Below are 9869 nucleotides of genomic sequence, written 5' to 3'. Positions count from 1 at the left end.
GAGAAACTGCATTGTGAACAAAAGAAGGACATGAAAAATTAATAAAGAGTGGTTCAAGATAGACATGGCAAAATTTTGCAGCATATCTATTTTAGCCAAGGTGTCTTGGTTTGCGGCTGCATGACCATATACGCATTAAAATCGAATACGAAATCGTAATACAGTATGCATTGTATTTGAGGAGTAAATATTGCTTTCATATAATCTTAATTAGCCTAGCATATACTCTTTTAACTTGACAGCTGCTTGAGATAGCTTAATAGTATGAGAGACGGGGGAGTCTCTGCTCCTGTGCGCGTCCACGTCACTGTTTTGCTGGCGGGGTCAGCTCTCCCTGTTCCCACCCTCCTTTCCCTTCCCAGGCTCGCCCCCCGGAGGCGCGTGTCCGCCGCGGCACGGTGTGTCCGCCAGGGGGCAGCTGTGTCTCGGTCTGAGCCTGCGCCGCTCCCGCTGCATCACAGAGAGGAAAATACCACCAGATGGCGGTTTAGGATTGCTGCTCTTATCTCAAGGCGCGGTTCCGCTCGCACGGCCAATTTTCAATATAAATATACCAACTATATTCAAACTAAAATCGTTTTCACGTTTCGGAAGGCGATAACCAGTCCGGCGATGGTCGTTAAAGGTGAGTGTCTTGTGTTTTTGTCGTGTTTTGTGCGGTGGTAACGGAGACGGGGCACGGAATAAAGATGGTGGACACAGACAGGGAAGGCTGGGCGGTTGGGGGATGGGCGCTAGCGGCTAACGGAGGCGAATGTGCTTTCTCTCCCCTCAGTTACATTATATAGCCTAGCGCGGCTATTAGCCTGCGAGCTAGCCGCAATTTTTTTTTTTTTTTTTTTTTTTTTTTTGGCAAGGCAACTTGTTAGAAGAGCGAGTGTTTGCAGCAGCGCTGCTGTGATTGCCACCAATTGTCACTTGGCGTTATGAGTTTGTCTTGTCAACAAATAAAGAGCTGGGCAGTGTGACGTGTTTTTTAGCTGTTTGCAGGCAGGATTCAGAGCATCACCTTCTCTCGTTTACACAGCGTTGTATGAATGTACAGTTCTGGCTTCCTCCTTGTTGTGATTAGCTTTATTGTCAGCTTCCACGCTATTTGCCACGCTGTTGTTGGCACTGTTGTCATCATACTACAGGCAGGTTGTTTTTGCAAACAGAAATACACACACACACACACGCACATATAGTTAGTACTTTTTCTTGCATCTTCTTGCCTTCAAGTTGGGTTACTTTTCATAAATCATAATAAAACATGTTGCTGTTTGTACATCAGTGAAAAGCACGTGGGTGTTTCCAGCTAAATACTACAGATTGGAGTCCTGCATGTTTTGCAGGATTATTATGGCGCTCTTTCCCCTTCCCGCCCCCTAACGTGCGGGAAACAGGCAAACATTGAGCGGGGAAACATGAGTCACATTAGTGGGGGGATGGGCTCCACCAGCCAGCCCCCATAATGGGTCTTTGGTCCTGACTCCCCTCCACAACTGACCCCTGCTCAGCTCAGCCTTTGCAGTGTTGATAGCAGAGTACCTACTGGCAGCTTCATGAATCTGAGATTGTTGCATAACTGCTTTGTTTACAGTCAGCCATGTGATTTCCCATGCAGGCTTTCCTGAACTACTGTTTGCAACCATGTATGCCTGCCAACTGGTCTTACATTCCTCCTTCAGTCTGCACACAACACGTCTGCACACAACACGCTTAATTTAGACTGTGGAACAAGTTGCACATATTGTTTTTGTTGTTTGTTTTTCCTCATTTGTATCAGCTTTTTCTATGCTAAATTTCCGGTTACTAGTTGCATAAAGTTTTGATTGGCTGATATGGTTATTGGCTGATTCAGACACTAGTAATTTTTTCTGCTTTCTGAACATTTTCTGAATTTTGTTAGAAAATCGTGACTCGCTAAAGAAACACTAGAGATACAGTTCTGTCCTTTTGCATCACTTGCAATCATCTAATTCCTGCAACTTGCGGACATCTCACTACATCTTTTACTTTTGTCCTTTAGAGAGATTTTTCTTTTACGTTTGCTGTGTGACATACACATTTAAATCATAATGAATTTCTGTGCCAAAACTTGCGGACATTGTCCTGACTTTGTTGTCAGACTTTGAGGCTGAATGCGACATGTGCTGAAATCTCAGCTTGTACATTTGGCGATCTTACCAAACCTAAAAAGAAGCAAAAAACAAAAGTATAAAAATAGTTTTATGGGCAGAATTCTTATTCATAAAGTCCAAGTTGATTTGCATGCAGTCCTATGTAAACTTTTTTTTTATTTTTTATTTTTTTATTAGAACATCTTCTTCATGTCATGGCGGGTTTTTGATGGCTAGTAGCATTTTTGTGTCTGTTAATTGTAATAATTTCTATTTTAACAAATTTGCTTAGTTGCCTCTGTTGAGGATGGTGCATTAATTTATATCTGTGTATAATAGAGAACCTCAGGTAGGCACAAAAGGCAGCATACAAACAATTTCACCAGAAAATTCTAGTTTCAGAAAATTAATCTATTTGTTGTGGAAACTCCAGAATTAAGCCTGTCAATCCTTTAGATGTTTTTGTATAGATTTTATAAATCTAGATGTCCCATTTCTGGTCTTCATGTAATGATATAATCTGTCCATTTCTTGCTTCCATTTTTTTTTCTTCAATAAACAATTGCATTTTTTTAATGAATGTTTTTTCCCCTAATCATTCAATACTTTGGAAAAATTATGATGGCAAATAATAGCAAAATACAAAAATTTTCCTATACATTCAATTTAAATGTATGTAGTTTTCTGGTTATTTCACAATAATTTGATAGAAAACATATTACTGGAGAAGAACTAATGTGAAAATATCAGCGCTTCCCAATATTAATATTGCTGACATGGCTGAAAATAGATATTTACAGATATTGTAAAAAAACAAACAAACAAAAAAAACAACCTTTTCTGACACCTTGAAAAAACGACCGCTGACCACACTTCCCCACAATCCTGCGCTGAATTGCTGCCACTGTCACATGACCAAACAAATACCACATGACCACGTCCTCCACTCCACCTCAGCAACAGCAACAAGATGGAAATAAATATCAGTTGTTAATATCAGCCCAGTTTTATTTATCAAACCGATATGTTAAAAAAAATGTCTACTATTGCCCAAAACCAATGTCATTGCCGATATGCCGTATACCCTAAGTTCTCCCTTTTGCCGATTATATAAATAAACTGTATTGGATTGGTCCCTGGCTGGTACAAAAACGGCCAAAACATTACATGCATGAAACGATGAAGGGGAGAAATGAGCTGTTTTCACTCCGTAATAGTCAAAGTAGCACAGCAAAAAATCCTTGGAGGCTAACCTGACTTTCACGTTGCGATCCGGTCCTTGGATCTCAGTTGGATGTGTCATCGAAGAGCTTGGCAGTGGATCAGTGGGGGGGAAATGAAAATTATGCTGGTGTCATGATGCAAAGTTTACATGTTCTTCTAGCTGATGGGGGTTAGCTCTGTTGTACTAGAAAGTGTGTTTTTCTTTCGTTCTTTCTTCTTTTTTTTCTTTTTTTTTCTCAGGCTTGTAATGACACAACTTACAAAATGCATCTAGTTTGGGTTTCGGCACCATTCCTGTCGTACCCACACAGTGGTGGACTCTGTTTTACGGCACGTAGTGAAGAATGTTTCGTTATGCACCACTGTGTCTCTGCCTCAGGCTGTTAAACACAACAGTTTGAAGCAGATGTTTATTGCATAACGTATGAAAGGTTAGCTGATGTGAAGAGCGTCTTGGTGTTTTAAACCTTTGGACAGTGCGCTGGTAACTGAAATAGTGAATGTTTCCCAAGTCGCTTGGCTCCACGCCCGCATGATTTCCACAGAGAGCTGATAAACAACCACGAATCCAATGGCAAGACTCATTAGAATAGACACATCAGGAAGTGGGTAATGCTAAATAATAGCCTGCATTGAATATATAAGATCTGTTTTTAAAGGGAATGTATTGAGGCAGCTTCCCTTTAGGAACTCACAAAGATAATCTGCTTAATGGACATCACTTAACTGTAATGAGATGCAATGTTGTTTGTAGTACATTATCTGCTTTGCAGAGGCCGTAGCTGAGGGTTTCAAGTCCGATTTTTATATATTTTATTTTTTTATGTTGGAGCCTATATATGATAGAGTAATGATTTAGCCCAGGGCTTTTTTTTTGTAACGGGGTTGACATTTGTCAGAACGTATCAAATGGTGACCTTAATTCAACATGCTGGCTAAAAGAAGAAGAAGTCGTCTTTCCTGCTCGTTCCTTTGGCCAGCCTGCGTTGACTGCAAACACAGTCACAGAACTGACAGAAGAAAGACAAATACTGTCATCACTGGTCTGTTCATGCATGAGTCAAATGTTGGTTCAAGAAATCACAAAAGCGGTTTATAATAGATTCTCTTTCAGTCGTGCTTCATTTAGACATAAGGATAAGGAATTGGCTTAATGTTCAATATAGTTTTATGAGACGAATTGAAGAAGTTTTCCAATATTTTTAATTTTTTTTTTTGCAAAACTTTGCAAACAGCAGGTTGGATTTATTTGATAATATAATAAGAAAACACAATGATTTGCATCAAAATTGACACTCCACAACATAAGGAAAACATGTAATTGTGATGGCATTGCAAAATCCAGTGACACTGATTACAATTAACCTACCTTTTCCATACTTTACTCTTCATTGCAGTTCGTTTTGCCCATTTTCATCTTCCCAAACTGGAATGATTATAAACAAACATCCAGGTCTTCCCCTTCCTTACAGCAATACAAATCAAAATAGTGATAGTTTAAAATTCAAGCAACATGGCAAGACTGCCAGGAAACAAAACCCTCTCTGACTCACTTCATTTGGAAAGGCAGAAGTGCTGTTTGGAAGTATTTGCTCATAAGTCACAGGAAATGCCTGATGATGTCGATAAGGCCTTTCGCCTCTGTTCTACGGCGAGGTGACTACAAACTCAAACACCGACGCTCTGATTTTTATGAGGTACTCAGAAATGATAATGAACGTACCAAGCATTAAACTCACTGAACAGCACAAATTCACTTTATTTGTTTCATTATTAGCAAGTTGTGGAAAGCCTCATTTCAACATCTTGCTCCCCTGGTGGGTAAATGACTCGTGGTCGGTACGAAACGTCCTGTTGCTCAGGCAATCTGAAGCACAAGAGCAGAAAGAGATGATGAGGCTAAATGACCAGCGCTGCCCAGTACACTTTTGTTGAGTCATAAAGGAGTGGCTAATATTAAAACTAAGAACTTCAGCGGGCACGTTTTGTGTGATAAACCTTTTGATTTAAATAATGTTTTAGTCAAGAATTTTATCTTCAAACTTTTTTTTTTCTTTTTTTTTTTTAAATTAGACTGTGGCAAACAGTTTGGCCATAATTTAATAAGAGCTCCTAGCATCCTTTCCTGTCTGCTTTAATTGATCATCAAATAAAATATATTTTAGAATTACCATAAATAAATGCATTTAATAGGGCTGTGGTGCAAGTCATTGTTTAGTCTACTAAGAAACCAGCTTTCCAGCTACGGTTGTGAGCTGGATCATTAAAAAGATATTAAATTGAAAGCAAGTGTTAGCTTGTTTGCTCTTCTGCATCACGAAAGAAACATTTTTATTTAAATTGCTGCTGACTTCTTAAAGGATTTTCACTAATTAAGACAGTAAACTAGATATACCATTATTGATTGGAAAGAACCTGGGCTGCATTATATTTGGGAAGCATAAGGTGGTGTTCTTTAAAATACTTTTTGATGACTACACAAATCCTGTTTGGAAAGCTGAAATACTTAGGCGTGATTGTATGTGACACACTATTGGCTTGCGTTTGCAAAGCAGCCAATCCAGAAGCAGCATTCATTTTTCCTCGTGTCGCTGACTGGCTGTAACCAGATAAGGAAGACGTTGGATGTTGGCTCTGGCGGTAATGATAAATCTGTTTCCACTGTGCATCTTAATGCATATTAAGGTATATTTGGTGTTTAAACTATTAAAATAGGAAGTTATCATTTTAGCTATTCACTTCCAGCTCTGCTACCTACCTCCAATGAATACTAAGGGTCTACTGCGTCAACTAGTTAATCTAGATATTACGTCCTTCTTTTCCATCATCACCATATCCTAAGCCTTTCATCTTCGTAATCAAGGTCAGACACAAAACAAGTCCGTCTGAGTCTAAAACAGAGTTTGAATGCATGACGCATCAGGTGCAGTACATATGTATTCTTTTTATCATTTGCTTTTAGAGAATGCTGCTGCCTCTTTTGTACCAATATGCAGTCACTTAATGCTTACTAAAATAATTCTTTCATTTCCGGGCTTTCCCTGCTCTGTGGTTTCCTGTACCGTAATCAGCTGTTGTCTAGAAATGAGCAATATTGCTGCAGAGCCACCTCATTACAGCATTCTGCATAAAGAGTCAGGCTGAAAGACTCCAGGGGATAGAATTGTATTAGAGGGTTGATGAATGTGTCCACTTGCTTAGTTTCTTTTGCACCTCGAATGGCATACACTTTGGATTTGAGCAAACTAGCGGTGTGTGTTTCAGGGTTATCTGATGCTTCAGTTGTATATCATGTGGCTGCAACCTTGCAGGTTGTCATAGATTCTGAAAACTTAAGAGTAATTAGCCTTGGATTAGAGCTGTTGCAGCATCGCGAGGTCGTCTCGAACGGCAACAGAGCCTGATTATTTCTTTCAGTTTTAAACTTTTATACTCTGAGCTGAAGAGAGATGGAACAGCACACTGAGCAGGATAAAGTACAGGGTGATGGCTTATAAAGAAAACCAAAGAAATACTGCTGAATGGATACATGCAAAACTAAAAAAAGAAAAAACTGATGGCACTGTATCAGTTAATCACCATGCTTGTGCTAGCTTCTCTTCACAAAGCATTTGTTTCTTATTTCCACAGGACTATTTGCATGTCAGACAGCGCTGTGTGGTTTTGGTGAACTAAGCCCTGTGATTGCTTTTGTCAAACAGCCAGCGATGTGAGAATAGTAAGAGATTACTTAGATTAGTGTGTTAGAAATGGGCAGCCCCACATTGAAAAGGAAAATTGCCTATTGTCAAGTAACGGCAGTTATGTTGACATAATGATGGGTCAGATTACACGATTGCACCAGATAACACAGTTATTTCCATTATTCAAGCAAAACTTGCGATCAGAGTGCTTGCTAAAGGAGTGCTCCTCAGCTGTCGAGTGGAGCACTAATGATTTAAGGTGTTGCTTCTCCTTGTGAGTTTTGCAGATGTGTGAGCTCTTGGCGGCGTCACTGTGAGGTTCTGTGGTTGCTAAGTTAAGCAGGGTGCTTTCACCTGTTTGCTTGTGAAAACCAAGCCGATTCTAATTTGAAATGTAAAACTATTCATTTCATTATCCAGAGATTTTTTTTTAAAGCATAATTACCATAGATGTAAAGAGATTTCCCTGTGTTGTTTTTGCGTTTATCAAAAACGTAACAATATTGGCAGACGGAAGCATAATTTAGATCAGCATTAACATCAGTAATGGTCTATATTAGCGTGACTTTCATTTTTTTAACGTCTCGATATTAGCCCCTTTGGTAAAACAGGGACAGTATCAACAACTGATGTTTATGTGCAGTGGAGCAATTTCAGATAATATAAACATCTCAAATTTTCATCTTGGTAAAAAGCTCAGTGGTCTGTTCTGCCCTTTTTGCCTGCAGTGAGGATCCTGTTTTATGAGTTTCTGAGTAAGTAGACACGTAGGTATTTATATGTTCATATACATTTCCAAAGTTTTGGTTTTGCAGGGTGCCATAATCTTATCACTGTACTTTTCTTGTTCAAGATCCCGTGAAATTTAAATTTATAAAGCACATCAAAACTAGTTGGAAGAGGTTTGTGATTTACGTTTTGAAATACGTGGTCGAATCAACACCAAATATGTCTTAGGTTGATTATAAAGAAAAATGGTGGCGTGTTTGGGTATAATTCTTTGCAGACTATTGCCACTGTCTGATGTCTAATTAGCTTGCAAGTACATGGTGGAGAACAGCAATATATTGCTGTAGTAAAGATTTTCTGTCTGTGGTCATTTCATAGCGGGATGACAGGAAGCAACTGAAGGATTCCCCTTTTTATACGGCTGCCTTACTGGATTATGTTGCAAGTCTTCGAGGCTAAATAAGCTATTCAGTTTTGACCACCAACAGATGGGCATAAAAACATTATTGTCTTGTTGCAATGGGAAGTGACAGTGGGTGACTTATATTGCACAGCATTTATTTATTTCTTTGTTTGTTTGGAAGCTTTTAAAGCTCAAACAAAAAACAAAAAACAAAAAAAAAGGCAAAATTGCAATAAAACAGCTTTGTTGTTTCAACTCTTAAGTATCCGTTTATGTGGGATGTTTTTGTTCTGCACTGGTCAGTGCCAACTGACATGACTTAGTAAGGAAAACCCTTCAGCTGCAGAAATGTACCCACAGTGGGCACGAAAGCGTAAGATCTGGACCACAGAGTAGGGGAAGAAAAGAGCTCCTGGTGGCTGGAATTGGACAGTTTTCAGCTCAAAACTGGCCTCAAAAACACAATCTAGTCCCCGATCAGCAAAAACACTATACATAAAGTCTAGCAGGTCGCAGTAACAGCAGCGCTTTTTGTTGTAAAAGTTGTTACTGCAGGAATAACACTCCCTCCCAGTTATCTGTTTTCATTGTCAGTGAGGTGTTTTCAGATGAAGCACAAAAGCTGTAGGAACCTATTTAAAAGCAAACTGTGTTTTCTACTCGGGCGTATCGCCTTTTGATTCTACCTGCTGCAGCAGGGAGCTACTCTTCATTTCCTTACCATTTCCTATTTTTACAGTTCAGGTTGTTTTTTTTTTTTTACCTGGGAAAAGTAGATAAAGAAGTATTTATTTTTTGTGGTTTCATCCTCACTGTTATGGAACGTGTTGGACTTCTCTAAACCACTTTGGTAGAAAGAAATATTTAGTATACTGTTAATTAAGATGTTTAAGAGAAATCTGAATTTACTAAACCACTATTTAAAGGTCATAAATTCATAAAAAGTGGTGAGCAAATGTTTTTGCAAAAATCTCTGATTGGTTTATCTACAAGCACAATTAACTTCATTTGTCAAATTTTACATAATTGTTGCACATGAAACCAAAAATATCAGTTTAAAGATTGTACAAGAAAGACCAGCATCTGTTCTGTGTTGGTAATATTCCTAATCTCTTGATGAAAAGAGTTTTCCTTTTTGCTTGTGAGAAAGAGATTTGCTTTAACATTGATTGCAAAGTTTGAATTTCTACCTGTGGTACCTAAAGCACTGTCCAGTATTAAATCGATAAAAAGAAGGGCTACGATGATACATTTTTAATCTCTGTTTGATGTGTTAAAGTTTACAGGCAGAGATTTATATTCTGCTTGTAGAGAAATCAAGGATTTCACATCTGAGAGATGAATAGATCCATTTGTTGGCTTGGTAGGAATTTAACTAGTTTTTTTTTTTTTTTTTTTTTTTTTTTTTTTTTTTCCATCATTATGCCATCCAGGTATAAACCTGGCCCCTGACCAGATCTTTAAATCCAGAAAATGTCATTTACACAGTCGAGGTTAACAACCAGTGTCAAGCATCGGCCTACGATGTGGCGCTGTTTGCCTTGCCAGTCAGTATTATTTGTGAACAGTCTTACGACGTATTGATTCACTTGCTTGTGCCAAGTCAATTCTCAGGCTATTGGACAGAAAATACAGTGGGTACAAAAGGACAAGTAGTGTAGCAGAGTGTTGATGTAGATGAAACTCATAGATCTACATGATTTCTTTAGCAGTACTATAGTTATTTTT

At 38.6% G+C, this 9869-nt stretch overlaps 1 protein-coding gene across 1 annotated transcript in view; it reads left to right on the top strand.

The window, feature by feature from the left end:
• The first annotated feature begins 373 nt into the window (after positions 1-373).
• stag1a (STAG1 cohesin complex component a) overlaps positions 374-9869 on the top strand; it is a 41880-nt gene continuing 32384 nt past the window's right edge. The window contains exon 1 of the mRNA XM_007564517.2: positions 374-625. The gene's annotated coding sequence lies outside the window, so the exon portion shown is untranslated. The remainder of the gene's footprint in view (positions 626-9869) is intronic.

This window comes from Poecilia formosa, unplaced genomic scaffold (genome assembly GCF_000485575.1).
Source record: "Poecilia formosa unplaced genomic scaffold, Poecilia_formosa-5.1.2 Scaffold160, whole genome shotgun sequence".
In the NCBI taxonomy this organism is placed as follows: Eukaryota; Metazoa; Chordata; class Actinopteri; order Cyprinodontiformes; family Poeciliidae; genus Poecilia; species Poecilia formosa.
Note: the sequence above shows the minus strand (reverse complement) of the source record. Positions and strands in the feature narration are given on the sequence as shown.